The sequence below is a fragment of the Myotis brandtii genome, unplaced genomic scaffold (assembly GCF_000412655.1).
Source record: "Myotis brandtii unplaced genomic scaffold, ASM41265v1 scaffold144, whole genome shotgun sequence".
Lineage (NCBI taxonomy): Eukaryota > Metazoa > Chordata > Mammalia > Chiroptera > Vespertilionidae > Myotis > Myotis brandtii.
In genome coordinates, this window is record NW_005355159.1 from 414,608 (window position 1) to 420,111 (window position 5,504).

Sequence of the window (5,504 nt, forward strand, 5' to 3'; positions counted from 1 at the left end):
TTCAGCCTTAAAGAAATCAAGCGTGTGTTTTTTCTCACAGACTTCCACACTTACATGAACAAATAATTATACCTAGGCAGAAAAACAAGCATCAAACAAACATCTGCACCTACACCCTTTCAGTGAACAAGTACTTTTACAGTCTTGGGGTCTTGAGCAGAGAACAGGAACACTGCCTAAATCCCCTGATGGGGGCCTGACAAGAACAAATGTGGGGGCCTTTGGGGGGTATAAAGTCTCCATTCTTCGTAGATGCAAAAAGACACAGGCTCAGTTAAGGTAAAGATTGACCTTGTCTGGGAAGATACCAGCCTAGGAGGTGACTATCCACCGTAACTGCTTTTAGTGAAAGTTTTAATTTCAGACCCTCCTTTGTGGTTACTTTAGGTCTTTGAGTTTGCAAGACTGCCATGCAGGCCTCCCCTGAGTTTGTCAGGTCAGCATGTGGCCCCTTTTGTCCACACTGGGCACGTGCTTTGTGAATCTAACCAGCCACCAAATGATCCCTTACTGGACTGTGCAGCCTTATTCTCTCTGGCAGTCTACGAGAGGACCAGGACTGTCTTGCTCGAGCAGCTTCTGTTTTTCCCAAGGCTGCTCTGAGAGCCAAAGAGAGAATCCAGGAGCTTTGCCCATTGGCAAGTAGCTAGTTCAATCCCAACAATCTTAGCTGATTTAGAAATGATTTAATAGTTTCCCTTAGACAGCACAGACTAGGGGCCAAGCATCCTTAGTACTAAATCTATGAGGTAGATACTGTTATCATCATATCTGCTTCACAAATTGAGTAACTGAGGCATAGAGAAGTTGGGTAACTTGCTCGAGGTCACACAGCTAGGAAGTGGAAAAACTGGGATCAAAAGCCAGGCCATGTGGCTCCAGGGCACTGTACCACACTGCCTTTCAAGCTTTAATATGGGCGTATCACTCTCATCATTAGGCACATATATTTGTTTTCCAAAGCACTATTCTTATTCTGTTATTTCACCTGAATCTTTCAATGACTCTGTGGGGGACAGGAAGGCCCAACTTAGAGATGAGAAAGCTAAGGCTCAGAGAGAGATCACCCAGGGTTACAGCATAACAGGCACAGGTTTCATCTCAAGAGGGAAGAGGAAGGAAAAGAAATGCCCCACAATTTAATGCCCAGACTCTACAGTGTCAATATGTTGTAGGCGGCGGAAATGGCACCAGTTGTCTGACCAGCAAAGTCAGACCAAATCTGGGTTCAGCACCTCGGAACTTGGGTTCTGGCTAGGAAAGAAATCAGGGCAAGACCCAAAATGTAAGAGAACATTTATTGGATAAATTACAGGGGTAGAAAAAGTAATTCCTGGAAGAAATGGGCTTAGGAAAGGAGTTATGGAGGTAAATGAAGGGCCCTTGGAGCTTGGGAGTGAGGAAGCTAATGGTAACCTGCCTGGGGCAGAGAGAGGAGGGTGGGGGGAAGGGAAAGGGAAAGGCATGGCCTAGCTCCCTAGTGGGAGAGCACCTTGGGGTCTTGGTCCTAAGGGTTCTAAGAGTGGAGATTTTAGGGGAGGTCCCAGGGGAAGATCTCAATAGAATATTCAGTAGCTGTGGACGAAAGGGACCACAAGCTGACCTGAGCAAGCTCAGGGGAGGCCTGCATGGCGGTCTTGCAAACTAAGAGACCTAAAGTAACCACAAAGGATGGCCTGAAATTAAATTTTAACTAAAAGCAGTTATAGTGGGTAGTTATCTCCTACGCTGGTATCTTCCCTGACAAGGTCAACCTTTACCTTACCTGAGCCTCTCTGTCTTTTTGTATGTTATCCATAATAACATACCCTTGAAATGTCTAGGTAACTTGTAACTTCACTTTTTCTAGACCCCTTGGGGCATAATCTAATGTGCCTGGGTGCCAGGACAGATACCACAAATTCCTTCACTATCATGTTAATTGTTCCTGCACCCACCTAAGTATGTGTCTATCATTTTACTTTTTATCCAATCCAAGGGGTTTCCCCACTTTCTCCTGCTTCTCTAGTCTATCACCAATGGATTTCAGGATTTCATGTAACCCATCGTAGTCCCTCCTTTGATTGCAATATATAAATATTGATGTAATCCGAAATTTTCCAGAGCATTATCTCAATTCATTGAGGTTCTGCTTCCTAGCAAATGTCAACAGATTGGTTCAAATAAACTCACAAAAATTCCTTACAGGTTTCAATTTTTTTTTATGTTAACGTAGCTTTCCTGGAGTGTCCATTCAGGGTTGTGGTCTCCACTGATTGATTGGCTGGCACCAGGGCAACGGGTGTGTGTGTGTGTGTGTGTGTGTGTGTGTGATTATTCCATGCAGCCAGTGGCTGGATTTGTTACTTCTGGGCCTGGAGCTGAAATCCAACTTGAAGCCTAGATGTTAACTCTAGGGAGGAAAGACCAGGGGGTCTAAATTGCTTGACCAGCAGATACTCTAGCGGAGGGAAAGTCACCCTGGGGGCTTTGAGAAAAGGCTCACCTGTCCAAATTTCAAATGATGGACTAGCAAACAGAGGCATGGTGAAAATGAGATTTTAATAACACTCCTGAGAGTGGATACCCATTGTACAGGAACATATTGATGTTTCTTTTTTTCTTTTTCTTTTTTTTATCTTTAAATTCTTTATTAGTTAAGGAATTACAAATGTGTCCTCATCCCCCCCCCCCATTAACCCCTTCTTTTTTTTCTTTTTTTTTAAATTAAATCTTTATTGTTCAGATTATTACATTTGTTCCTCTTTTTCCCCCCCATAACTCCCCTCCTCCCAGTTCCCACCCCACCCTCCGCCCTCACTCCCCACCCACTGTCCTCATCCATAGGTGCACGATTTTTGTCCAGTCTCTTCCCGCATCTCCCACACCCCTTTCCCCCCCAAGAATAGTCCATTCTTTTTCTATGTCCCTGATTGGCTGGTGAGCAGGAGAAGCTGGAGGCCACCAAGCGCTACCGCATGCCCGAGGAGGCCCGAGGACCACCAGCGCCAGCTGTGGATCTGGTGGAGGAGGAATCGGGCGCCCCTGGGGAGGAGCAGCGGCGCTGGGAGGAGGCCCGGCTGCGGGCCGCTGCCCTGAAATTTGGGGCCCCAGACGCTGCCTGCCAGGAGCCCAAGTATCAGCTGGTGCTCGAGGTAGAGGACACCATCGATTTTTTCCGGGCCGCTCAGCTGCAGGGCGCGGAGGGGCCCTCAGCTCCACCCGCTTCCACCCAGGCCCCGCAGGAGGAGTGCTTGCAGGCCGTCTGCCGCAGCCTCCTCGTGTTCCTCTTGCGCCAGGAGCTCCTGGCTGCCATCGCTAGCCACCAGGTCCTCATCATCGAGGGCGAGACGGGCTCGGGCAAGACCACCCAGATCCCGCAGTACCTCTGGGAGGAGGGCTATGCCAAGAAGGGCCTGAAGATTGCCTGCACTCAGCCCAGGAGAGTGGCCGCCATGAGTGTGGCCGCCCGAGTCGCCCGCGAGATGGGCGTGAAGCTGGGGAACGAGGTTGGCTACAGCATCCGCTTTGAGGACTGCACGTCCGAGCGAACAGTCCTGCGCTACCTGACCGACGGCATGCTGCTCCGCGAGTTCCTCTCTGAGCCCGACCTGGCGAGCTACAGTGTGGTGATGGTGGACGAGGCTCACGAGCGGACCTTGCACACGGACCTTCTCTTCGGGCTGATCAAAGACGTGGCTCGCTTCCGACCCGAGCTCAAGGTCCTGGTGGCTTCGGCCACGCTGGACACTGCCCGCTTTTCCGCCTTCTTCGACGACGCCCCCGTCTTCCGAATCCCTGGACGCAGGTTCCCAGTCCACATCTTCTACACCAAAGCTCCGGAGGCCGACTACCTGGAGGCCTGCGTCGTGTCTGTGCTGCAGATCCACGTGGCCCAGCCCCCGGGGGACGTTCTGGTGTTCCTGACGGGACAGGAGGACATCGAGGCTGCCTGCGAGATGCTCCGGGAGCGCTGCCGCCGCCTGGGCTCCAAGGTCGGCGAGCTGCTGGTGCTGCCCATCTATGCCAACCTGCCCTCCAACGTGCAGGCCCGCGTCTTCCAGCCCACGCCCCCAGGGGCACGCAAGGTGGTCGTGGCCACCAACATCGCCGAGACTTCCCTCACCATCGAGGGCATCGTTTATGTGCTGGATCCAGGCTTCTGCAAGCAGAAGAGCTACAACCCCAGCACCCGCATGGAGTCGCTCACGGTCCCGCCCTGCAGCAAGGCCTCGGCCAATCAGCGAGCCGGGCGGGCCGGCCGCGTGGCTCCAGGCAAGTGCTTCCGCCTGTACACCGCCAGGGGTGGGCAAACTTTTTGACTCGAGGGCCACAATGGGTTCTTAAACTGGGCCGGAGGGCCGGAACAAAAGCATGGATGGAGTGTTTGTGTGAACTAATATAAATTCAAAGTAAACATCATTACATAAAAGGGTACGGTCTTTTTTTTTTTTTAGTTTTATTCATTTCAAACAGGCCCGATCCGGCCCGCGGCCGTAGTTTGCCCATGGCTGGCTGGGCCTATCAGCACGAGCTGGAGGACACCACGGTGCCGGAGATCCAGAGGACCAGCCTGGGCAACGTGGTGTTGCTGCTCAAGAGCTTGGGGATCCACGACCTCCTGCACTTTGACTTCTTGGACCCCCGCCCTGTGAGACCCTGCTGCTGGCTTTGGAGCAGCTCTATGCTCTGGGAGCCCTCAACCACCTCGGGGAGCTCACCACGATCGGTCGAAAGATGGCCGAGGTGCCGCTGGACCCCATGCTGTCCAAGATGATCCTGGCCTCCGAGAAGTACAGCTGTTCGGAGGAGATCCTGACAGTGGCCGCCATGCTCTCCGTCGGCGACTCCATCTTCTACCGACCCAAGGACAAGGTCGTCTTCTACCGACCCAAGGACAAGGTCGTCCACGCCGACAACGCCCGGGTCAACTTCTTCCTCCCGGGTGGGGACCACCTGGTTCTGCTAAACGTGTACACTCAGTGGGCCCAGAGCGGCTACTCTTCCCAGTGGTGCTATGAGAACTTCGTCCAGTTCAGGTCCATGCGCCGAGCCCGGGACGTGCGGGACCAGCTGGAGGGGCTCTTGGAGCGGGTGGAAGTCGGTCTCAGTTCCTGCCAGGGGGACTCTATCCCTGTCCACAAGGCCATCACTGCCGGCTACTTTTACCACACAGCACGGCTGACTGGCAGCGGCTACCGCACAGTGAAAAAGCAGCAGACAGTGTTCATTCCCCCCAGCTCCTCCCTGTTTGAGGAACATCCTCGCTGGCTGCTCTACCACGAACTGGTCTTCACCGCCAAGGAGTTCATGAGACAGGTTCTGGAGATCGAGAGCAGGACTCAAAATTCTGCATGCCAACCCTAATTTTTTGAGAACATATTACGCCTACTTGATATCTCTTAAGGTGTACGTATGTGAAGAACCTTCTTGAAATAATAAAATTCATTCGAGCGACAAAAACACAGTAAATGATGATGAAAAATACATTTATTTTTTAATGTATACATGTACACTGATAGTCC

At 51.9% G+C, this 5,504-nt stretch overlaps 1 pseudogene; it reads left to right on the top strand.

The window, feature by feature from the left end:
• Nucleotides 1-2,918: 2,918 nt before the first annotated feature.
• LOC102260865 lies at nt 2,919-5,346 on the top strand (annotated as a pseudogene).
• Nucleotides 5,347-5,504: the final 158 nt, after the last annotated feature.